The sequence below is a fragment of the Neofelis nebulosa genome, chromosome 17 (genome assembly GCF_028018385.1).
Source record: "Neofelis nebulosa isolate mNeoNeb1 chromosome 17, mNeoNeb1.pri, whole genome shotgun sequence".
In the NCBI taxonomy this organism is placed as follows: Eukaryota; Metazoa; Chordata; class Mammalia; order Carnivora; family Felidae; genus Neofelis; species Neofelis nebulosa.
The window spans coordinates 53461464-53487882 of record NC_080798.1 but is presented as its reverse complement, the minus strand read 5'-3'; the positions used below and the strand labels follow the sequence as shown (position 1 = coordinate 53487882).

The 26419-nt window shown below is 46.2% G+C and overlaps 1 long non-coding RNA gene across 1 annotated transcript in view; it reads right to left on the bottom strand.

Moving 5' to 3' along the window:
* Positions 1 to 19753: 19753 nt before the first annotated feature.
* Positions 19754 to 26419, bottom strand: part of LOC131499375 (uncharacterized) — an 83133-nt gene continuing 76467 nt past the window's right edge. Inside the window, exon 2 of the long non-coding RNA XR_009255837.1 lies at positions 19754 to 20918. This is a non-coding gene — a long non-coding RNA (uncharacterized LOC131499375). The remainder of the gene's footprint in view (positions 20919 to 26419) is intronic.

The window sequence follows — 26419 nt, the reverse complement described above, 5'->3', positions numbered from 1 at the left end:
ACCAAGCATGTTCCCAGAAGTAGAATCCCTATCTTCAGAAAACAGTGTAAGATACCCTACTGAATGAAATCAGATTTTTTTTTAAGTGGAAATGAGATGAAAAGGATTGCAGTGGAGCCAAATGATAGTTAAGTTAATCTTCAGGGGAGGGAAAACATGTCAGAAAATGTAAACCAGATCAGGCCAACCCACGTTACAATTCTGAGAGGGAATTAAATTCCTATGGAAAAACAAGTCTCTGATTATGAAAGGATTTGACTGTGTGGAAGAATCTGGAACATCCACCCTATTAAAAATACTTGTAAAACCAGGGGAATCATGTAAGAAATTAGCTGAGAGAAGGGGGAGAGTCTGGGCTGCCTGAAATAGAGTTATTATTTCAGACACTGTATCATATTCGTAAGACTGCAACGCAGAGAAAATTGCTTTATTACAAAAAGCAAAATTTATGATCAGGTAGTACCATTTAATTCTAAGTGGCTCCGTTAACCCTTTCTGCATGAGTCTGTGCGTCTTCACCGTGAGAAGTTAAGGAACAAAATAATCCCAAGGTATGTGACATGTGGTGCATTTGTATTCTGATCCAAATAAAAATTAATCCAAGTACAGGGGCGAAACTTCTTTGCAGTTTCCTAGGGACAGAATAAAATAAACAAAAAACTACACGTATTGTTATGTGTCAGGAGATGTTGAGATTAGCAAACACGTGTCCCAAACTGGGTGGGTAAAGCAGGAACTATTGAGTAAAGTCTTGAAAATCGCCGTTATAAGCATTCTTAGAAGGAAACAGAGTTTTAGCTCATTCCAGAATTGTGTAGACAGCGACTGTTTTCTAAACAGAATTGTTTCAGCAAGTGAGTGTTTGCTTGGGGTGTGCTGAAAGAGTACCCCATCTTCCATTGTGTCAATTGCATAGTTTTGATACAAAACACCAAAGGGAGTTAGTGAAGGCACGTCCAGATAAAACTTTTGTTTTGTTGCGTTTTAACCAACAGAGCCTTCGGAAAGGTGCCTTTGTTCCAGATGCAGCTAGCTAATGAGGGTTGGTTGATGGTGGTTAGGCCGGCTGAGCAGTTTGCAAATGGCCACCCATTACTTCCACTGGGGAAGTGGTGCCTCGGGAAACGTTTGCACAGAATGTTTGGGGCTGTGGCGGCAAAAACCCTCTTCCCTCCTCCCTAATGCCAGTTCACCAAGTGCCTGATTTCACAAAGCTCAGCAAAGAGTCAGTTACTGAATCAGACTGGTTTCATCTGGCTGAGCCAAGGGAAGAGCACGTTTTCCGTGGTGCACGTGGGCATCAGCAAGGAGAAGGTGGGGGTGCCCTCTCTGTGGATGCGGGGTTCACTACTACTATAAAAATAACCCACGTTTTCTTTCTCCACTGATATGCCATTGATCCCACAAGCTTCTTCCTTCTTAAACTATCCTCCTTTTGATTCACTTTCTGAATCTTATTCCTGGTTCAGTTGAAATATCACCAACTCAGGGAGGTCTTCCCTGACCACTTGTTCCAAAGCAGTCCCCCCTCCCACTTCTCCATTGGGCTCCATCCACCATGATTTATTTTCTTCATAGCACTTATTACTGGCTGATGTTTTCTTGTTTATCGATTGATTTTGTTTGTTTATTTACTCTGCCTTCTGTCTACAGAATGTGAGTTCCGTTAGAACAAGAGCCATCTGGGAAGCTAAAACAAGTACCTGGCAAATTGGCAATCAAAATTATTGAATGGTGGATGGATGGATGGATGGATGGATGGGTGGATGTGTGGATGGATAAGCATAAAACATTTCCAGTTTGGGTAACCTTCACTCTTTGGCATTTTTCTTGGGCAAAGTACAGGTGTTGAATTCCTGTACCACTGGATATTTTTTCCACATGTCAAATGTCTCAATGCACCAAGACATCCACTGAAATCCACTTAAAATTTAACCATTTCTTGTTGGAAATTGGGTTTCCTGTCCAATTTCTGGGTTTTCCGCTCCGTTTTCCCTCTCGTTTCTCATTAACAGCAAACTGGAGGCTGTATTGAAATATTTAAACATAGCCACAAAACAAAACAACCTGGCAAATAAAGCCAAGCATAGAAGAGGACTCAACCTTTGTTTTACAGGCCTCTATGGTGGGTGTCTGTGTGAGGGGTCACCATGTTGCTGGAATCAATCCCATGAAATCAGTTATAGTGTCAGGTGGTGGATTTGGTATAATTTGTGGGGTTAGAGACTTTTAAGCATTGGGAAAGCCAGACAGGTAAATGCTTCCTTCTTAAAAAGCAGGCAACTCTTTAAATTTATATAGGGCCATGCAGTCATTTACAAATTAATATGAAATGATGAGATAGGTGTGCTCATTGCTTCCCAGCAAACTGAGAGAACAGAGGTAGAAGAGGGGTAAGATCATGTTGGCTAGAGACGTGCTGAAGGGCAAATGGAGTCCTGGTGGCTTTTCAAAGGGGATGAGGAGGTTGATCAAAATGGCACCATGAAGACAGACTGCAGGGAAGAGAGGGGCAGTGTGAGCGAGGCGGGGGACCAGAAGAATCTGGCACATCTTGACAACAAGATGGAAAATGTGTGACCAGGAAGAAGAAGAAGAGTAGGAACTGGGCTCTGAGTAGGAACTAATGTGCTTGGGACTTCCGGGTCCCTGCACTCTGAAATCCTGGGAGACCCACCGCGAAGGAGAAAACCCCTAAGCAGGAAGAACCATCGGAAGTGAGAAAAGAACTGTGTGTGTGTGCGCGCGCGCGCATTTGGGTGGGGAATCCTCCAACCAGTCATCCCCAGTGGTAACGTTGCCAAAGCGTATGCTTATTAACCAATTACGGCCGAGATTTACGGAGTGAAATTACATTTTCATATAAGTAGGACCGATACCATTCCCTTCCAAGCACTAGCAAATTCTATGGGGCTTTAATGTGACCAAAGACAGAGTCAGCCTAATAGAGCCTGGGTGTTAATGGGTGCTTGGGATTTATACTTTAATTGTTTCCATGGCTCCCTGTCTCGCGGAGGTATTTGTCTTGGTACGTGGACACCCACATCGTGCCGTAACATTACACACGGGATTACGAGGGGTTTTTTAATTATTATTTCATCTGTAATTATAGGCAAGATCAGTTTATTATTTAGAAATCCTTGAAAACATTTTAATTGAAACGGTCAGTGGCCTTTAACTGACCCTGTCTTAAAATATACCCTGGCAACCGAAGTGTGTTCAGCTCCTGGATTACTAAGGAGAGTCGCTATTCTAAACCAAATCATAAGCATTATTCAAAATTTTGGATTTGAGGGGTTTTTTTTTTTTTCAGATTTATGGCACAGTTGAAATGAGGTCAAGTAGAAGGCACTAAAGAATTTAATTAGAAATGTCCTCACATGCTCCCTATCTCTGTGAACCTCACATAGGTTGTCCCTGGAGGGCTTGGAGTCATTGGAGATGGCATGTACTTTTTTTTTTTTTTTAACTCCTAATAAGAAGGAGCTACAATCTGCTGCTACATCTTCAACAGGGAATTCTGGGAACCTGGAGAACAGGGGGAAAGGGAAAGATGGAGAAGCCGGGCTGGGTCGGCAAGGAAAAAGGCTAGGGCCTCTCGTCTGGCCTCAGTAGCTGGCCCCAGCTAGAATATTCATTAATTTATTCACCACGTTTTCTGAGCCCCTCTTGTGTCTCTGGGCTGTGCAAGGGGCTGGGCACCCAGAGATGACTGCGACATGGTGGATGTTCTCAGAGAGGTCATGCACGAATGCCACAGAAGGACGACCCAGAAGAAACCGAACGGCACTTTGGTTCACTTAATCCTACAGAAGTATGCCCAGGTGTCCGTGGAACCAAAGGGCTGGAAGGCTGGGCCTTTCCCTGGGGAGTCAACTGGAGGTCTTTTCCCAGGATGTGGGTCTTGAAGGATGTGGACCTGGGTGGACCTAGAGGAGGGGGAGGGAGGGAAAGGCGTCTCCAGGCAGAGGACATTGCCTGTGCCAAGGAATGTGATTCAGTTTGGAAGTCAGATGGTCGGTTAGAAGAACTTCTACTTGGTGAAGCCCGCTGTTCGACCCCACCAGCCCAGGTCTGGCTAGGACGGACTGTGGAAGTGTTGGGGTGTCAGGCCAGTGGTGTTCCAGGGCAACAGCACTGGCACGGAGGAGAGAATCTTGGGAAAGGGACAGAAGGAACATCTGGATTCTGGGGCAGCCGGACGGGCAGGGGATGGGAGAGGGTGCTTCTGGTCCTTCCCTGTGCACCTGAATTCCTTTGTCAGCAAATAGTTCAAACAGTAACAACTATAGTGACTATTATTGCTTCCAGCACCACTAACTGGGACCTTTACGCTAGGTAGTTTTCTCCATTGTTATTTAATACTTATAACATTGCTGCATGGTCGGGTGTTTATAAAGAGTGGCCTTCCTCCCATCACTGCGGTGGAGAATCGTAGCTATTGATGAATTGTAGCTATCATCCACTAAATCCGTTCCTCCTGTGACCTTACCCTAGCGAGTCACCAAGTGTAGGAAGCAGCCGGATACACATCAAGGCTCACAGGGCAGTTGCCCCACTGGTTCTCCATCTGAGGCTCACATTTGAAAGACATCTGTTTTCTCTCGACACCGCACGCGGTTTCTCTCTTGGGTTTACACCCCCACGGGCCAAACACCCTCCAGAGTAGGCGCAGTAGAGGTGAATTGACTGCCAGTTGCTTTGAGGAATCCCTCAGGGCAGCCCAAAGTAAAATTTGCAGATGCCACATGTATCAGTCAGCTTTTGCTGCATAACAAACGACCCCCCAAAATGTAGAAGATGTAGTAGCTTAAAGCAGCGATCGTTATCATCACTCACTTATCTGTCTGTAGGCTGAGGGTCGGCTGATCCAGGCTGGGTTTGGCTCCAGGCTACGGATTAGGTTCGTGTCTACTTTATGTGTCTCTCATTTTCCTTGGACTAGTGTTCCCCAGGGAGCGCTTCCCTCACGGCGAAGTGCAGGAGTGTAAAAAGGCACATCTAGCAATGCAAGAGCATTTCTTTTTTTTTTTTTTTTAACGTTTATTTATTTTTGAGACAGAGACAGAGCATGAGTGGGGGAGGGTCAGAGAGAGAGGGAGGCACAGAATCCGAAACAGGCTCCAGGCTCTGAGCGGTCAGCACAGAGCCCGACGCGGGGCTCGAACTCACAAACCGCGAGATCATGACCTGAGCCGAAGTCGGATGCTCAACCGACTGAGCCACCCAGGGGCCCCAAGAGCGTTTCAATCCCCTGCCTGTCTGCCTGCTCATATCCCATTGCAAAGCAACTCACATGGCCAAGTTCATGATGAGACTCAGGTGGCTGAACTGCTTCTTAACCATTTCCATCAGGCCTGGTGTAGGCACTGGGCGAGGGGCAGGGGGCAGGGTAGTGTCTGCTAGCCCTTTGCTGGATGGTCCAAGGCAGGGGCTGTCCCTGCCTGTTTTTTGCTGGGACAAAGATGCTGACTTGACTGGTTTGTATTTTCAAGCTTGAGAAACACAGCAGTGGCTCTTTCTTTGAAAGCATCCTAGAGCAGACGAGCAAAATAAGTTGCTTTTCTAGATAACTATAACTCTTATTGCATTTGAAAAATAAATGTGCACTAAAAGTAATTAACACATGTTGGTTCATGAATAATACACTATTTTACAACTATTTGCTGAGCATAATGAGTCAAGCTCCGAAATTGACAATGAACGCTCTATTATGTGATTGCCAACTGTTTTATAAGATATTGAACATATTCATTACTTCTGCCATCATGCACATTGTCGAGCTATTGCTTTTTTAATAAATTAATTTTCCAGGCATCTCTGGGGTCTTTGTTTGAAATCTGGCTGAGGGCAAAAATGAAGTTAATTGTGTGGTCCGTGCTGAACTACCGATGTTTGGTGGCTTGCAAACAAGCGTCACAGCTGGCAGGCCCTGCAGCAAACACTGCGTGTGACTGACACGCAAGTGTGAAGGGAGATGTGGCTGCAGCCAAGGACAGCGTGAGGAGATCCAGTGGTGCCTTGAAGATGAACAGGTGGCTTCCCCATGAGGGTCTTGGGCGGCCGCGAGGTGTCTGATCAGTTTCTTAAACTAGCGCGTGAAAGCAAACATTAGCATTCAATCCCGTTCTGTTCTGCATACTTAGTCTTGAATCTGCGCGATTTTTCCAGTGTCAGTGTCACCTTTGATGGGGAGTTTTATTGGCAACCCGTCTCCTCCCAGCAAGGCAGAGCTGGGTCCTATCCTCTGATCCCATTGTGCCTCTGCTTATGCCAATCAAAGCGTTCGTCATGTATGCTTTCATTATTTACGCAGCCCCGGTAGCAAGACTCTGGGAGAAGAGATCCCATTGATCTCCATAAACTGAACCCCTATTTCAGAGTCCAGTGTACTCTTGCCCCTGCAGGTGTGCAAGAGTCTCTAAGTCACCAGTTTATGGATCTGTTTCCAACCCTCGGTCTGAGATCTAGAGCTCACACAATACATTTCCGTGCCTGTATTTCAGGGTATTAAACAGGACCCATGTTAGGAGAAGCTTAACAATTGTTTGTTCAGTGAATAAACCACCCAGCCTGTAAATGGGCTTTCCCGTTATTGAGGCAAGGGCCCTTCTTCATCGCATGAAAAACCTGTGTGGGTAGTTGCTCATTAAGAATGGCCTGTCTTTACGATAACATTTTTCCAACTATTACTGAAAGTTGGATACACGGGTCGCTTTGGAAGGAAATCTCAGCTGTCCTCAGGGAACAAATTTGTTTCAGAGAGCAGATAACTTCAGACACACATTTACCTGGACTTTCTGATTTTTAATTGTCCTGTAGCCAAACCTCACGCAAAGCTTATGGGCCACGGGTGCCAGGCAGGGACAGCATCAGCCCCAAACCTCTGTGCACTATTGAGTGAAGTGTGTTTCTACGAGCTTTCTCAGTTAACTTCTCTGTGATCCAGACTGGGAAGTCAGACTGGATCAGGAGTCCAACTTCCTTTCTTTAAACAATAGGGGAATTGGCAAGTCAATTAGGGAACACCCAAATTCTGGAATGTTATACAGGTGTACAACATTAGTGGCATTAGGAGCGGCTGGGTGGCTCCGTCCATTGAGCATCCAGTTTCGGCTCAGGTCATGATCTCATGGTTCGTGGGTTTGAGCCCCGAGTCGGGGTCTGTGCTGACAACTTGGGAGCTTGGAGCCGGCTTCAGATTCTGTGTCTCCTCTCTCTGCCCCTCCCCTGTTCGCGCTCTGTCTCCCTCGGTCTCTCAAAAACAAATAAGTGTCGAAAACATTTTTTTTTAAGTGGCATTAATAACGTGGAAATGTTCTTGTAGAAAGTTGGTAAAGTGTGTTAAGTGTTTCAAATAAGTGGAAGGGAAGGAAGGAAATGCGCCTATATTCATATCTCCCCACATTCATCTCTCGCTGGTGCAGCCGTTTTAATAGATCACAGTGTATTTTCTTTGTGTTTTTTTTGTGTGTATATTGTCTCCATAGCTATCTTTATACTTCTCTAATGCTTGCTTTCCTGTTTTCTTCGTTTTGCCGTGTGAGTGCTCCTATTACCGATGGGTTGGAGTGAACTGATAGGTAGGAAGATAGGCAGGCCGATGCCTGATAACTGGACGGGTAGATAAAAACCACACTTGAATCAAATGGGCAAAGCATCTTCCCTTTGTGCTTGGTGCTGAGATCAGTGCCTTTTGTCCTGTGACGTAGGTAATTTTATTTTCACTTCTTCCAGCTTTTGGGATCTTGACTGCACTCCTGTAGGATTTCCTTCAGGTACTTATCTGATACTAGGGTAAAAGAGATTCTGCAGCAAGAAGTCATGTCCAGTTTTACCCTAGAAACTGGGTCGGAATACGAAAATGGCGGCATCTCCCTCCTTCTCGCCTGGGTCATTAACAGTCTGCGCCCCAAAGCACTGGGCTTTGGAGACTACCGTCTCCTGTCCCAGAAGAGCCCAGTGGCAGAGTGAATGGGCTGCTCTCCGGATTTTGGATCCAGGTGGGAACAGTCCCTTGGCTGTTCCTTTTTTTCTGCCTGGAAGCTATTTTTCCAGAGGCCAAGCTAATGGCACTACACAGAAGAACTTGACGTTTCTTATTTTAATTTGCTTTTTGGGAGATATTTAAAATAGACATTTGAACCAGCCCAGCCCGACAAACCTCAGCCAGCATTAGACAAGGGGTGATTGTAAATCGGGGGCAAAGAGATATTACAGAATGCAGCCCTACCCTGTCGAATTATAAAAAGACATTCCTAAGGAGAGGTGGAGTTAATGAGTGTGCTCGACTTCACCCCCAAATACAAGGGCAGCCGAGGATCTCAGGGGACCCTCCTGCTGTTAAATAAGGGCAATTTGTTCAGAAAAGTTGGGATATCATCTTAGCATGTTCGATTTAGAAAGGATACTCCACGATGGGAAATTGACATCCATTTCAAGCCTGAGTGTCCACTGTTCTCCCCCTGCTTGATTGATTTTTTTCAGTCTCCAAGAACAAGCATGCGGAGTGGGCATTTTCAGGGCAGCTTCTTTGTAGACACAGAGAGGCATTTTTTTTTTTTTCTGGCTGAGGGTTGATCACCTGTAGCACCAGGATTTGACCCCTGCTCATTCCCTTATACTGCAAGGTTTCTCATGACTGTAGCAATTTTTTTGAAGTCAGTGGGTCTGTTTTCACAGATGATAAAACTAAGGCTTGCCCAGTTTGCTCAAGGCCACCCAGCAAGGCAAGGGTGGGGTCAAGGCCAGGCTTCCTGTGCCTGATGTCTAGTCCAGTGCCGAAACAGTCTCTGAGCCATAGCGTTTATGCCTCAGTCATGTCTGTGGGTCACACATCCTGCACGTCCTCTCCGTCGCTGCCAGTGGTACCCGCATAAGCAGCCCGCCTTAGCATGCCAAAGGACAGAAGTCCTGGCCAAATTAGGGCGCCAGAAAGAGCTACCCTTGTCATTACCTCCTCCTGCGTCCAATCTTCAGAAAGGCTCTGTGCAGTTCCATTCTAGAGAGTTAACTGTTTAAGAACCAGGGATGTTTCTCAAGGCAAGAACGTTTCTACAGATTCGCTCAGCAAGTATATGATTAAATGCTAATATTCTCAGTAGGTGATTGATGTTTACCTCTTCAGAACGGAGGATTTGGTGTAGTGTTTTTATTATAATGCCTTCCCATAAGCGACTATCCTGCAAATTGATAAGCGTTCCTTTTAATTAGATGGTAGTGCCCTGTGCTTCACACGGCGTGCAAAAGGCCTATAAAAATGGAGTTAAATTAATACACAGGCTGCTGCTAGCTCGGAGCCACAGAAATCAGCTCATTCTATGGAAGAGTGAATTTAGGACCTGACTCACCCTGAGGTTAGGATAAAACCCAGCACCTTGCACTCTGAAATGGAGAGGTGAGGCACCTGGGTGGCTCAGCTGGTTAAGCATCCAACTCCTGGTCTCGGCTCAGGTCACGATCTCACTGTTGGTGCGTTCGAGCCCCGCGTTGGGCTTTGCACTCATGGTGCAGAGCCTGCTTGGGATTCTGTCTCTCCTTCTCTCTGCCCCTCCGCTACTTGTGCTCCCTCTAGCTCTCAAAATAAATTAGAAAAAAAATTAAAAGGAATAATAAAAATAAAATGAATGGAATGGAGAGGAGAGGAGTCCCAGAGGGAGACATTTTCGTTAGATGCTTTGTGCAGCACCAAGCTCCAGCCCACGGCCACTCCTCTGGATGGCTCAACAGCAACCCCAGGGCTCGAGCAACTCGCCATTCCTGGGCTCTGTTGGCCTCGTCCTCACTCCCCTCTCCACACTCTCCCATTCCGCCGAGGTACCCTCCATACCGTGCACCATTAGTGCCCTGTCCCTGCCCGGCGCAGAGCATCCGGCCCTGGGCTCAGGCTGTTCGTAACTTTCGGACACTTTCATGGCTCTGGTGCTCTCGGCAGAGCAGGAGCCCCCTTAAAGTGCAGGGTGAATCCCAGCTACAATGGGAGCTCAAACTGCAGATACAGGGACAGGGCCGATCTTTAGTAGACCATCAAGGAGATGCTCTGCAAAATGCCTGTCTTCTAGATGACTCTTGAGCATCCATGAGCCCACCCCCCACAATTGTTACTGTCACTGCTGTTTTTATGGCTCCATCAAGCCCTGTTTCCAAAAGGGAAGGACACTGATTCTGGTCTAAGGAGGAGGGATTTAAAATTAATAAATAGGGGCGCCTGGGTGGCTCAGTCGGTTGAGCGTCCGACTTCGGCTCAGGTCATGATCTCACGGTCTGTGGGTTCGAGCCCCGCGTCGGGCTCTGTGCTGACTGCTCAGAGCCTGGAGCCTGTTTCAGATTCTGTGTCTCCCTCTCTCTCTGCCCCTTCTCTGCTCATGCTCTGTCCCTCTCTGTCTCAAAAATAAATAAACGTTAAAAAAAAATTTTTAAAATAATAAATAAATAATAAATTAAATTAAATTAAATTAAATTAAATTACTTACTAACCTGCTTCTATGAACCAGGCTTCATCCTCACAAGTCCCTGGGCCTGGGCGCTGGGGGAAGGCAAATGATGCCCCAGGGTCACATCACTGGGCAGGTGAGGACGGAAACCAGGGCCATCTTACTAGGCTTTCTCTTCTGCCTTATATTCTTTCTCCAAGAATATTTTTGTTCTTCGTGATCCCTCTGTCGACACCTAATATCCTGCCTTGGTGTTACTGACTTGCCCCATCTCAGACCCAGCATAGTGTTGCTGGGAGGTGAAAAGGGGATCCACTTAGCACAACCGCTGGGGTCGTCGCCCTCTGGGGAGTCGATGTAAGTGATCTTCCGGCTCTGATTTCCACAAAAGTGCACCGGGGTCGAAGCCCTGAGAGGGGCCGTCAGCTACACCCACACCCCACCACCACGGTCACATTGGTCTCCCGGAGCAAAGTTCCTCATCACCCAGCCTGAGTGGACGCTTAGGAGAAAGGTTTGAGGTTTCATCCACACCGAATGTGAGCAGAAGGCCCTTCCGTTCTACCTTTGCACTGCGTGTGTGTCTTGTAAAAGTGTGAATGAGCAGAGATGCCATGACTGAAAAGGGCACCGGCCGGTGAGAAGCGGGGTCTCAGGCATCGCGAAACCCAGTCTGAAAAAGTGCAATTGCGGTCACGCGCTCGGGCCGGTCTGTGAGGCGATGCTCTCCAAAGCCTTGCGAAAGATCAGTTCATCATACTGTCCTGGAGTTAAAAGTCAGAGCAAGGGCTGGTGAGGCCATTTGTCACTGATCCTGCTCTCATTTAGACGGATAGTTGTCAGATGAATTGTTATTTTTTTAGTTTTTCTTTTTTTTCTAGATGGTGTACTTTTACATTTTTTTAAATATTTATTTTGAGAGACAGAGACAGATCACGAGCTGGGGAGAGGCAGAGAGAGAGAGGGAGACATAGAATCTGAAGCAGGCTCTGAGCTCGAACTCACGGACTGTGAGATCGTGACCTGAGCGGAAGTAGGGTGTTTACCCGACTGAGCCACCCAGATGCCCCTAGCTGGTGTAGTTTTAATTCTTTTCTGCCAAATAGAATGTCATAAAACTCAAGAAAAAGTCATTGTAAGTCCCCAAATCCTACGTTACCGTCCAGATTCCAAGAGAGGCTGTCCACACCTAGGACTTCTCTCTACTCAGGAGCTATATGGCCACTGGTGATATTTTTACGTCCTAATCCTTTTTTCAAGTTTTTTTTTGGATGATTATATTTATGTAGTATAACATAGCATATCTAGCTTTACTTTTCCAACAAGCAATATTTTAAAAGAGACTTTGCATTAGCAGACATCAAGTGGATGGACAGAATCAATACTTTGGCTTATTACTTAGTACAAAGTTTTAATAAGCAACACTAGAAGGAAAAGTGAGGGGGGGGTTGGCATAGGACCACAGTCCGGCGTCTGCAAGAGCTGGATATGAACGTTCAAGGTTAAGGGGAGTGCACGGAGGTGGAGAGGTGAGGAATTGAACAGTGGGAGCTTGTGTTTCAGCCCTGGCAGAATGTCAGGCTCAGGCGGAGAGAGACTCTTATTGGCCACTCACCTGGCCAAAGCCACAGGGACGTGGTATTTGAACACACACGGCCACGAGAGTATCATTCCGACCGCCGGCCAGTTATTTTAAGACACGAAGCGACCCAAAAGAATGGAGCTGCTTTTCTTTCTCGCGTGTACTTGGTGTCAGGCAGTCCCAAAAGTCCCCCAGCCTCTTCCATTCTGTTTGTGTCACTGTGCCAGCCCCGGAGAACCTTCTGGAGGACCCATGACGGGACTCGAATCAGCCCCCAGCTGTGCTCTAATGGTTCAGGAAGCAGCTGGGCACATCTACAAAATCATTGGCACGTTTCGTCTTTTCTTTTGATAACTTTTGCTTTTTAAAATGTGGCGGGACATACTTGCATTGTCGAAAATGTGGGAAATGCAGATAACCGTAAAAACAAGAAATCACTTAGGTTTCCTCTCGCCAGAGATAACCGTTAGTAACGCCGTTCAGTCCTTTCTCTTAATACATAATTTATAGGTACAGAAGCACAAATGCCCATGTGTTTCACAAAAATGGGATCATACCTTATCAACTCTTTCATAACCTGCATTTTTTCCACCTAATATGTTAAACGTCATTTCAGCCAATCACATTTCTTCCACAACATCATTTTGTGGTAATCAGGGAGGCCTGCCTCCAAGTTAGAGATTTCAATTGATCTCAGTTTTTCAACATTTTTTTAAGTTTTAAAAAAAATTTTTGAGAGACAGAGAGAGCATGAACAGGGGAGGGGTGGACAAGCAGGCTCCAGCCTCTGAGCTGTCAGCACAGAGCCTGACGCAGGGCTCGAACCCACAAAGCACAAGATCATGACCTGAGCCAAAGTCACATGCTTACCAACTGAGCCATCCAGGCATCCCTCAACATGATTATTATTCGTTATTATTATTATTATTATTATTATTATTGCTCTAAGAAAAACATTTTTCCACCTGCGTCCTGGAGAACAGTATTGTTTCTGTTAGTATCTTAAAAAGCAATGACCTGTGTTCAAGGGGTTTGGGGTTAAACATCGTTAAATTGCTTATTTTTAAAAGTAAGCCTTTTCAGATCCATTAGTATGTTAGTGCAGTTTTCAGATTCCAAAGCTCTTGACATGTCTGTGTGCGTGGCGCACACACACACACACACACACACACACTCACAAACACATACTCACAAACACTGCTACATCTGTCCAGGCTGGGAGAACTGTCTTGTTTTAGGATTAACATTTAGAACTTGAATTTCTGGGTCAGAGGGTCTGGTTTTTATTTTTAAAAATGCTCACTATAATTTTATTTTAAATAGTACTTATTATCACTAATAGTGCCTATTTTTACATTGAGATTTAACATATCGAGATAAAGATAGACATGTAGGACTGTATAAATATAAAGCTGTATGTTGCTGCTGCTTTTCCATGTCTGTTAGTTCTATGTTTTGAGAGTGCTGAAGCTTTGAAGTCGTCGGGAATATTTTGGGATGTGTATGCAGGCTTCTAGAAGGTTAGGGAATCTTGTTTGGGAAAAAGGGTGATCTGAATGAAAATTTTCCTAAATCATCTAGAAGGATCTGCTCAGCCTGTCTCCCTGAAGTGGGTTTGAAGGCAGCCACTAATAAGAGGGAGAAGCCAAGTGCTTCATCATAAAATCCTTCAAATCTAGGCCACACCAGTAAAATTCCCCCGGACCACGTCTTAAGGGCGAGCTCTGTCTCAGAAAACCAGGCTGGGAATTCTGAGCATTTACCAGCGTCGCCAAGAAAGTCTTCAAAGTTTCTCAGTAGGTTCTGAAATAGCAGAACAATTAATACTGTAACACTACCAGAAGCTGGCAAAGCCGGCTGACCCAAAATTTAGCTGGATTCTTTCACATTCAGCCTTTTCGATTTCGCTGACGCAAAGCTCCTGTCCTCTTCTGTCTTGGTTCCAGAGGGAAAGAGTGTTCCATACCCCAGGATTTTAGTTTTTAATTTTTTTTAGGTTTATTTATTTATTGAGAGAGAGAGAGAGAGAGAGAGAGAGAGAGAAAGGGCAGGGGAGAGAGAGAGAAAGAGAGGGGGAGAGTATCCCAAGCAGTCTGCATTAACAGTGTGGAGCCTGATGTGGGGCTTGATTCCCATGAGCCTGGGATCATGAGTTGAGCCAAAATCAAGAGTCGGATGCTTAACCAACTGAACCACCCAGGCGCCCCCATGCCCCAGGACTTTGACAGGTAGCCCTGAGTGAGGTCAACACTTCCAAGCCCCAGGGGCAGAGTATCCGGGGAAAATGAACTGGTCAGCAGCAAATGCACCTGGGTCAAAACACACCTGCTCTTCTAGAAGAACACTTGGCAGGGATTCCAACCAGCCTTGTGGGCAGCTCAGAAAAGGCATCTTGCCAGGAGCCTTAAAAATTTCCATACTTGTTTGACCCTGCATGCTCTTTGGGGTCCATGCTAAGAAAATAACCAAACCACCTCCCCCTGAAATCTTATGCAAATATGTTTATATTTTATTTATATTAACGATTATGGTCGTGGAGGAAACTTAACTCTCCAATAACAAGAAAATGATCTTGCCACCACAGGATATCGGTTCACTGAATGCAGGATCGTAAGTCTTGAGAAGAGATTTATCAAGAATTTATTTTGAAATCTATAAAACCGTGTACTGAGTATGATCAGAACTATATGATGCTAAAACTTAAAAGATACTAATACAGTGTAAAATGCATTTTAAGAGAGAGTCAAAGAAAATATCTCAGAATATTGGTTGTTTTTGAGCAGTGAGACTATGGGCGGTTTCGGTTTTTCTGATTTTTTTCCACCAAACTTAAATGCCGAGGATTCATTTTCACTTCTAATAAAAACAGCAACGAATTTTGTTGAAAAGAAAATCATTCAGCGATGGTTTTCAGGATGAACTGTACTTAAATACAGCGATAGGACTCCCTGCCTCCCCCCCAAACCAATCTCATAAGTCATATTTAAGGATGTAGAGAACGAATCAAACCATGTTCAGGTAAACTACTGATGAAAACCACATTTGTTCCGTTTAGAGGAGTCCAAACAAGTCTGAATGTAGGAAGTAAAATAGGGAGGGATGCCATCGGAGGGGCAAGAGAAACCACAAATGCAGAGTGGTTTGGAGCCTCGTGGGCTCAGCCAGGTGAGATTTCTGGGACGGTATCACACCGGAAGTGGTGGCCCCAGGATTCAGATGTCCCCCTCACTAGTGAAAAGGGGACACTGACGTTTAATTCAAAAGATGTGAGGTGGGAAAGGACAACGGAGCGTTCCAGTTCAACGTTTTGCACCAAGCGTTGGCAAGCACTCGGGCAACGATACTTGATAAAAGTGGATTTTCTCATCGCGGGTGTCCAGCGTCAGACAAGCAGTGGTCATAGCTCCAAAGAACAGGACAGACTTCTCATGAGCATCAGATGGAATCAGGAAAGCCAGAGGAGACAGAGAGCCTCTTTAATCTGAAGGAGGGATGGAGATCCTCCTGTTGCATATATCTATTTTGAAAATGAAAAGCAGCTTTGACTTCCTCCCATTCAAGATGCAGCAGGGCACAGCCTCGTAAACAGATCGGCTTACAGGTGTGACAGTCTACCTGAGTGGCGAGGCACATTTCACAAGAGCGGACTAGTCCTTTGGCTCGTGGGGGAAATGCAGAAGCCGGAAGGAACCCAAGAGGTTTGAGTGTTCAGTTGTCGTGTTCACACGGCATTCAGAGGGGGTCCCCGTAGTGCTCCAGCGGTGATCACAGAGGAAAAGAAGTCAGGGAATTGGCTGGTTGAATAATGTGGTACAGATGTACCCAAACCAAACGTAGGCTCACCTGGAATTTCCACTCTAATTAAAATTGTGAACGTGGTCCAGTGGGGAAATGAAAGACAAAATGCTTCTGCCTTAAATAAGGAGACCGTCAGCGTGGGAGTGTTTTGTATAAATAGTTACAGACTGTGAAAATGTGAAGTCAAAATGTTAAAAAAAAAAAATTAAATGGCAACACCCAACACCGATGAGGTTGTGAAAAAACACAGAAACATGCATGTTCTGCTGGTTGTAGCCCTTCCAGATGACAACAGGCAATATACAGCAAGAGCCAAATAAGAGCTCTTAGACCCAATAGTTCCCTATCTGCAAATGTATGCTGAGGAGGTAAAATGACAGAAGGGAAAAGCTGTGCGCGTAGAGATGCTAATTAAGCCATTAGTTCTAACAGCAAAAACTAGAAATGACCTAAATGCCCCATCATGCGAATTTCCAAATGATAACCCCCCAGCAAGAGGATATATCCGGCATCCATTACAATTACCAAAAACTAAGGAATAAGATAATTTGAGGAAGGAAGAAGGGAAAAGAGGGGACAGGAAACCCAATAGTCTGAAGGCTTCCAATGTAGTAAACAAAGAAGAAACTGTTTGTGTTGGAATGGTGGTCTTGGAGCCTTTCTTTCCCTTTTTAAGAACTGCTTCAATGTTAGCACATTATCTCATCATCAGGCGTAATTCAGAGCAGTGTTTTAAGTGATCATGTGGAAAATACTTTGTGATATCTCTTACTATTCTTAAATGAACCCAACCAACCTAGCTTGGGCATGTTGAAAGGCACAAAGAGTTAACACATGGGAGAAGTATCGTGATTTTAGATGTGTTCTGTGTGTGTGTGTGTGTGTGTGTGTGTGTGTGTGTGTGTTTAATGCAAACTTCTAAAAATGGTCCCTCCTGGTGACCAGAACGGGCAGACAGTTTACAAGCCAAGGCGTTCTGGCCTAGTGCTGACCTTAATGAAAGTAATCAGGCCTCCTTCACTGAAGTTCAAAACAAAACCACCCATAACCCCATTTGAAAACAGCGAAACCACAAGCCACAGCTTCAGCCTTTACCGGGGATGCTTCAATTTCTGATTTCCTATTGATAGAGGGGTCTCTCTTAATCAGCCATGGAAGTGAAAATCGGCTGCCTTTGGGGGAGAGAGTGCCTCCAAAGAAGATGGCTGTCGGGAAACTGGCTCTCTCCTCCTGTTCTGGGTGGATTCTATGGCACTGGGCAATGGTGGAGTACTCTGGACTTTGAGTCCATTAGAAGCTAATCCTAGGGAACCAAGGCCAGATGCAGACCTATTCACAACCGGGACAAGAGAAAAGGACCATGGGGCTGACGCCGGATAAATGGCACATACAGAAATAATTTGTCAGGTCTATACTAGGCGCTGGGCACCGGGAGGATGGCCAGGTCCCATGCTTGGGTAACACGCCAAATAATCTTCCTTCGTGAATCGTTCACTCGTTGTATAAATTCAGTGCGCATCGACCGCTGGTCGATAGGCTACTCGTTAAACAGTGGGATGTAGCAGAAGGCGCGTGGATTTGAAGGTGATAGACCTGGATTCCAATACAGATTCTGCTACTCCCCAGCTATGGGACTGTCGGAAGGTTACTTTGTTTCTGTAAACCTCAGTCCCATGATGTGACCATGATGTGACCATGAAATGAGCGTGATGTGCCTAGACCAGCAAGTGGCACATATTCACTACATAGTATCTGCATTTAGTACTGACAATGGTAGGGTAGGATCACTATTATAGGATTAAAATATATATTACCTGTACATAAATATTACATATATGCTCTTTCTAACACACACACACACACACACACACACACACACACACACACACACCTGGCCTCTGGTGAGCACTAGCAGCCTCAGACTTAGAATAAGCTAAAGAAGGAGTGAGGCTCTTGCCCACCTGCTGGCTCACCTTTGCACCTGCTCATCTCGTTCAAGGTGAAGACGCCTACAGACCCGAGATGTAAATTCTTTTATAGTTACCCTAAACCCTGGGTTTCCACAATGGAGCACAGAGTATATGTTGAGTGAATGAGTAAATGAAGACTTAGTCTACCTGACTTAGCCTCTTTTTTTTTTTAAGTTTATTTATTTATTTTGAGAGAGAGAGAGAGAGAGAGAGAGCAAGCAAGTGGGGAAGGGTAAGAGAGAAAGGACAGAGAGAAAGAGAAGATGCAGAGCTTGAACTCATAAACCGTGAGATCATGACCTGATCCAAAGGGAGATGCTTAACCAACTGAGCCACCCAGGCACCCCGAGAGGTTCTTGATTCGTGGGAATACTCACCTCAGGTTCCCCAAGCCTCATCTCATCCTCCTGATGCAGGATCCATATGGAAATCAGGCAGCACAGCAACCTTAACAGTGCAAGGAGGCAGGCAGGCAGCACATTCTCCCTTAGTTCGCTTTGATATGTTGGATATCACCTCATCAGAAAGGGGTAACATCTGAGCAGAAAGCAGAATGTGGTATGAGAGGAAGCCATGCAGGTCTCTGGAAGAAAACCATTTTGGCAGAGGGAACAGCAAGTACAAAGTCCTTGAGCGGGGAGTGTGCTTGGCATATTTCAGGAACCCAAGAAGGCTAGATTGGCTTCGTGTAACGGGTGAGGAGAAAGTGCTAGAACATGAGATTGAAAAGCTAGCTGGGAACCAGTTTATGAAAGAATCCCTAGGGTAGGGTAAAAAATGTGGACTTTACTCAATGAGATGAGAAGTTGTATCAGTTAGTATCTGCTGCGTGACAAGTAATGATGAAACTCTGTGGCTTAAGATGACAAACTTTCATTTTTTTTCCATTCTGTGGATCTGGGAGCTGCTTCTCATCTGGGTTCTTCTTACTGGGGTTGGGGAGCTTCTCATCTCGGTTGGCTTGGCTGGGGTTGACTAGTCTGGGGTGGCCTCACTCACAGGTCCAATGGATAGCTTGATGTCACTTAGGGTAGCAACCACGTCATCGTCCAGCAGGCTATCCCAGGCTCATTAACCTGATTGTGGTTCCAGAGTTGCAAAGGCAAGCCCCAGTGCACAGGCACTTTTCAAATTTTCTAAAGCAAGTCATGTGGCCCAGGCCAGAGCCGGTGTAGTAGAGGACTGTCCAAGGTGTGGGGACCAGGAGGAGAACTGTGAGCACCACTTTGCAGTCAACCTCAGAAACTCTAGAGGGTTTGGACCAGAAAAGCGACATTATCAGGTTCATGGTTTTAAAGGAGCTGTGATAATAAGGATTTTGTTTGGGAGACTGTAGCCAGAGGAGAGGATGTGCCAGACTCAGGGCCCTGGAAAGCACTGGTGTTTGCCCGTACCACAGGGCCAGGGGCCCAGAGACTCATGACGTTGCCTGACCCGAAACTGCCATCGTCAGGGTGAACAATGACACACACGTACCCTACCGCTTGGTATTTCGGCCAAAGCATTCTGTCATGCCATTGTGGACTTGCCTACATCCCTGCTGGAATGGGAAAGGGGGTTAGTTAGAAAGAGACCTCAATCGCCCCCATTCTGATGCACAGATAGAGTCTCTAATCACGGAGAACTTGGTAATTGCAGGGGGAGCAAGCCATTGAGGACTGAAATAACCCGCTAGTAATAACAAAACCTCTCAAGGTGAAATTAAACAATAGTCATTTTTCTTTTTCTCTTCTTTCTTCAACAGAAAATATGATGCTGGCATGCTAATCGCGGGAGACAACTTGGCCCACAGACAGCCACAAAGCACAAAAACAAAACAAACTCAGAGAAGAAGAAACAAGAACGGTGTTTTCCTGGCGTCTACAAGAAGCGCTTTATTTTTCCTCTAGATTTCTTTTCTAAAAAAACAAAACAAAACAAAAAACAAAACTGAAACAAACATTTAAAGAAACAGTGCGAACTTCAGGTGATAATAGTCAAGCATGTTCTTTTATTAAGCATAGGATGGGAGGAGTGACAGGAAGTCTAAGCAGAAATCTCCAGCAGGATAATGCAGAGGTCTTGAACCTCTGTGATCCGGGTTACTTCTAGAAACTGCAAATGAGGAATGAATGGAAAGGACTTTTTATCCTCTGCTCCCGCAAATATCCTGTATATTCTCACGGACGCAATGCTTCCTTTCTTACCTGCCAAGGTGTCTAGGGCATGATTTGCAGAATTTGTTACAATCTCTAAAGAATTTTGGGTGCAGCTTTGGCGAGGGAGTGGGCGGGCCAGCCCTTCTGCGACCCACCAGCTCTGTGTATGGCACCCATTTCTAAGTGTCACCTCCCTCCTGGCTGGCTGGAACAAGGGTCCCCAGTCATCACCGCGCCCCCTCAGGCTTGGTCAGGGTGAGTCAAACAATGATCTCCTGGATCCAGGCAGCAAAGAAGGACAGACACTCGCCTCTTCTGCCCTCAACAGGAGAAGACCAGCTCCTGGCTACAGCGTGGCGATGGGAAGGCCGTGGCTGTGGTGGTGGCCAGGGTGGGGAGAGACAGGGGGCACCTGGCTACTCTAAACAGTGCGAGAGAATTGCTTGGGCTTCCACAGTGAGACAAGGGACCCGCATACCAACTAAGCGTTCGCTTTCAAACAGGACGCCACCAGGAAAGCAAAGAGACCCGGGCCGCACCCAGCCCCAGAGAAGGGAGATTGTCCCCCTGGCCCTGCCATTCCCAACTTCTCACCGGCGCTTGGCATTTTTCCCTCTGTTGTGACTACTTTTACTTCCTTTGTCTGGTGGATCTGGGTCGGGGGAGGGGGGGGGCTGGGGGTACCTGGAAAGGCCCAGGATCGTAAGTTGGCAGGGGCCCAGCGTCGGCAGCTACGCGCGCACACACACGCCGTGAGCGCACGCACAGGGCGGGTGTGTGTGCCGAGCATGCTCACGGCCGCTCGCGCTCAGCCGGACTGGCTGCCGAGAGCTTCCTGGATTAACCGCTCGCTGAGCACCCACAGGGCGCGGGCCGTGTCTTCGCTCTGAGCTTCGGGGGACGGCACGCATCGGCAACAGTTGTTGAAGTACATCCCTCCCAGGCCCTCGAGCTCTGGGGCAGCAGCACAGTAGACGGTGGTGGCAGCTCCTTGTTGCTGGAAATCAAAGAAAAAGAAGGACAATATCATTATTATTCTCCTTATTGTCATTGTGATTATTTTTTAAAGAAAAGAGGTGATGAGCTGACTTCATTCTGTCTGGGCATGAGCAAGCCCCTCCACGTCGGGTTCGGCTGCACCCGGATCTCAGCATGGCAGAGGGTACTGAACTGAGCACGTGACCATAAAAGGGATGCGGTGACCATCCTGGAAAAAAGCAAGTTCACAAACGCTGCTCGTAAAGTTGGTGTGACTTTTTACACCTCGTAGAGGAAAGGGCTTCAGAAGTAAATACGCGCCCCAATAAATCACATCAAAGGTCTCTTCTGAGCCAAGAGAAAAAGCTGGTATATGCCTTTGAACATGCAGGAACAAGTTCATCCAACCCGTTGACTTCTGAATGCATGATGTGATTTGACCCCGAGATGTTTCCAGAACCTTCTGTCTGAATGAAACCAACCACTCTAATGCCCATCAGATAGAAAACCCACGGAGGGCCTGGTGCCAGATCCTCTATTTATTTATTTTTGCCCATGGTGCTGCTAAGGAGAAGGGTTTGCTGGGTGAAAATGTTTAAAACACGCCTACACACGTTCTTCTTGCCATGCATACGTGTCTCAAGCAGACACAGGACACGTGTAGTAATTCATCCAGATCCCATGAAAACCTTTCTTCATATTCATCCCATATTTGCAAGGAGACAGTGACTAAGGGGGTACATTTCCTCCCAGGCCACTTCAAACTGTAAGTTGCAATGAGTACAATTGATTACTTTCGATTCACCTTCTGAGTAACAGTTGGTGCTGTGGCTAGGGATGTGTGTGCCGATGGGGCACCATATCATCCCGGCTGACACAATGCTGTCAGGGACGCTGTAAAGAGGGCAAGAAATCACTTTGCTTTGCAAGCCATAATTAAAAATAATAGGCTGGTGTTCGTAGGGAGACGCGATAGGCATGGCTCTAATTTAAAACCAATACAGTTTATCTGGCATCTTATGATTATTTACGTGGATCACAGCCCTTGCTGCATCTACTAATTATCAGCTGATAGGGAGGGGGGGGGGGTTGCAGAAGAGGATGGAAAAAGGTAATGGGGATAAGGTCACCATTAGGGGAAGACAGTAAAGATATTTGAGAGGGAAACGCATTTCTGTCCAGGTGTCGTCATTTTAGGACAGTGCTAAAAAGTAGACTTGAGTATTTTGCTCGTTTCTGTTTTTTTGTTTTTATTTTTTTGGTGGGGGGGGAGAGAGGTTCAGTGTCGGGTTCTAGGGTCACATTTGAATTGGTCTGAAAAGCAAATGGTCAAACGCAGTCAAGCGACAGGATTTTGTGGGGAGCACTGTGGAGTGGAAAGCAGCGGAGAGCGTCCGACTTGAGTCCTAGTGATAGCTGGATGCTTGACTGGGTTGGACAAGTCCCATTAGTCCAGAATCCGAATGCCTGACATGACTCCAATTTAATTAAACAGGAATGGGTGTCTCATTTCCCCGACCCCCTGGCCATGTCCACTCCCCAGATAGCCAGTTATTTTCTTGGATTCAGCTATTTCTTTTTGAATTGATTTGTGTGGCTCAAGTGTAATGGAAGTAAGTGTGTGTCATCCAAATTTCCTCTCACTGAATTATCCTTCCTAATAACCCTTAGCTTAGCACCTGGCACATTTATCGAAAGAATTCCCAGCGGCTGATCTGACTCCTCTTCAGGCCACGTGGGGAAAAAGGGAAGCGGACCGCCTCTAAAGACAAATTGAAGAATTGAGAGGCTCGGCCTGGTAACTCAAGCCAAGCATCACTTTGGCCTCGATTCTTAGCAGAGTTCAGGTGGAGATAGTGTTTTGCTTCATTTTCAGGATATCTACGATTTCCATTTTACTTTGCAGCTGCCAAAACCACCAAAGAGTGGTTGGGTGGTTTGCCATCAGTTCCCAAGTGGTGAGAAAACCCAGTGAACTCATCCCCAAACTAAGGCTCCCTGCCCCCCGGCAACTGTGCTTACAATATCAGCATTCACACATCGTGGGAGAGAAGATCCAAGTAGGCGGCTTGGGAAAGCGAAAAGCAGAATTCTTCTGAACCCAAGGTAGTATCTTGCCGCTGTGACCTTCTAAAATGGTATCGGATGGCGCTCTTGCGTTGTTGGGATGGTATTTTTGCAAAGAAATTCGGCACTACCGTTGATTCAGAATCAGGCTGATGAGGGAGCTTGGGGGCATGCGTCTTCCCTCGGTGGGTTTTAGAAAAGCCCAGTCTTTTCCCAGGAGCTGGCTTTGATTCCTTTGCCATGAGGCTCGGGGTGGTGATCCACAGTCCTGATGGCATTCATAAGTAACTCCGGCTCTAGAGAAGAACATGGGGCAGTAGGGATCCCTGAAAGCAAAGACCACCTCTGCTCTGAAGATGAACTACATCCATTTGGCACATCCACCCTCCTGGGTCTTGCTCGGTTCGGCTGGTGCCCACTTCCCTTGCCTCTCTTGTCGGGACACTTAAGTAGTGACCATACCTTTCAGTCCCAAGCCCACTCCCCTTCTGGCTTCTCGGGGAATTCTCTTCTCTTTTAGGCTGTGCCAGTGGCAGCCTGAGTGACATCTTGATATGATCGGATGTGATGACAGTTTAATAACAAGTTCTCATTTTTGGCTCATCAGCTTTTTGGTCTGCCTATCATCAGAATGAGACAGAGCCACATTAGGGAAATCTCATTAGTAAATAAACCGGTACTGCTGATACAAGATAAAACATTTTTTAAACGGATAAAAAAAAAAAACTTGTTTCAAGAGCGCTTTAATCACCATCAGATGGCTTTCATGCCACTTTTTGGGGCATCAGTACATAATTCAGAAAAGATGAAAGAGCCATATAAAGGAAATAATGTTAACAACTGTGCTATGAAATATCTGAAGCGACGTCCGGGTGGTTATCACCACTGCTTACTGATCCAGCATGATAAAATAATAGCGATACCTTGACACATCAACACCGGCTGGAGCTGTGGGTTCCCCTAAGTGAAGTTTTAAGAACAGCTCACCCAAAGCTCACAGGTTCCAGGCAGTTGCGATCCCTGGGAACTGGGGTGCAGCGGCCCCCGTCCTGTAGGCACGGCATGAGTTGGGGTGTGGATGACGCAAGACTGAGAATTTCGGGTAAGCCCAGCAGAACCTTTAATCACGCCTGAATGCCATTTTGGATCGAGTCAAACATGTGTGAGCTGCCAGAGGAGAAGTACGCCCTCAATCTTTATAGTGTATGTAAAATCACCTACGATTCTTTTTGGGGGATTAAGTTGAGTATCTTGGTAATAAGGGTGCGTCATTCTCTTTCAGGCATCATTTGCCAGATTGGCAGCCCAATCTTCAACTCCAGAAAGGTGGGCTTTAAAAAGCAGTTGTTTATGTAGAGTTGAGACCCTGAGATCGAAATGAGCCATCCTCACAAAACCCTTTGTGGGGATAAAGATGTTAAGTGGCTGCTTTTCATCAACCTTTATTTGAGAAGCACCGGCCATCATTTTGGAGCTGTCAGCATGGAATACAAATGAATATGGACTCTTTCAAAGGAAAGGTACAGAGGTTTCTGATAGACGATATATGGTAGAGGGAAAAAAAAAAACAACCCCCACATATTCATATTTGTGATGCATTGGTTAGCAACTCTAATATAACTTGCGTTTTAATAAGGACACATATTACACGACGTTCAGTTTTCAAGTTTCTCTGTTTTAAAATGCATGCTTACTTAAAAGGAAGAATATATTCCTGTCTTGCTGTAGATTTAACTTTGAGACGTATAAAAAAGTAGACACACAGTCACGGAACATCTGTATATTCAATGATTTCGAGCAGAGTAGATGTTCGGAGATTGCTTTATTATAGACATACTGATGCCAGGACATCGCACAGCCAATGTTGAGTGAATTGACTCAGCAGAAAGTAGTTGGGTAAAGAACCCGTCACGAAAGTCAGCCCGAGCTTGGAAACCCAAGGGCGGGGGAGAAGAGCCCTCTTGGAAATGAGCGGTGACTATCGTGCTGAATTCCCGGACAGTGATGGCAGGAAGACAACAGAGGTGCCTCTTGGAACCCTCAGAGCTGTCCCTGTTACTCCACCAGGGTCTGCTAGGCAAACATGTGCCAGATACGAAACCAGCCACCTGTCCGGTGGCTCGGGAATGCGGCAGAGTGACTTAGCCTCGGTGGAGAAGAGGGAGTGAGTGCACATGTCTCGGGTGGAATCAGTGGCTGCCTCCACACCCTGTCTTTCCCTGTCTCCCAAGAACACTCCCGAAAGAAGAGTCTGTAACCATTCTGCTGGAAAAGCTCAATGCAGTGTTTCGGAGTTCATCTCCGGATACCTTGGTACACATCTGTTCCTCCAAAAACAATTACGGTTTGAATCTCTGATTTGAAAGGCAAACGAAAGTAAACTGGCCCCCAAATGTTATCAGTTCCCTCCTTCCCATCCGAGAACGATCTTTTAAGCCCCCAAATGTGCTGCGTATTTCATTACACGGAGTAAGGCAGCTTGCAGAGGAACGAGGCTCGTGGGCCTTCCCCGGGAGAGCAACCACAGCCAAAAAGTCACCTCCTTCCTCCACCGTGATGCTTGTGCAATCGAACTGACAGTCGTGAAGTAAGGGCTAATCAACCAACACACCGGCTTCTACCTAAATTATGGGAGACGCTAGAACAGAGAATTCCAAAGGACCCTGTCCTCCAAATTGTCATGCTCTTCTAACGAGTGGTTGCAAACAGGGACTATTCAAGGGGTAACAGTGGATAGCTTGTACTGAGAGCTTATAATTCGTCAGGCCCTGCCAGGGAGCTTTATAAGCATGATTCTCTAACCCCCACGCAGCTCTCCAAGCCAGAGGCAATTATGATGTAGCCCCATTTACAGAGAAGCCCAGTTAGCATCAGAGATTAAAAGCAACTTGTCCAAAGCCACACAGATGACCACATGGACGGAACCACCCGGAAGCCTTATCAGGTGGGCGTGCCAAGCCTCCTTCCCAAACAGGTGACACAGATGTTCACCTATCGCCTGCTCCCTGTTGCCTGTCTCCCCCCTTGGCAGAAGCTTCCTGATGAGGGCCTCCTTGCCCTCCTCGCAGCCAAGCCATGTCTGGCCATGGTGTGATTCCCCAACGTGGCCTGCAATTAAGTGGGGTTGTCATGCCTTCACCTGAGAAATGTTAAAAGGAGATTTTTTCTGTTGTTGGTTTAGTCAGTGAACTAAATTGAAATTATATCCATTTGGATTAACAAACCTGAAGGCTCAGCACCACCTCAGAAGATCCAATAGCAAATGACCTTCACGAAAAGGTCACCTGATTCAAAATGCCACCTCCAAGCTCCTCTTGGACCCTAGACTTTGTTTTTTTTTTTTTTTTTTCAGTGCAGGAACTGAACCACATCAAGACCAGTGAAACCTAAGCAAATCTCCATCCTATAAGTTCGCATACATGTAAGATGCCTGTGGCCTTCTGGAAGACAATA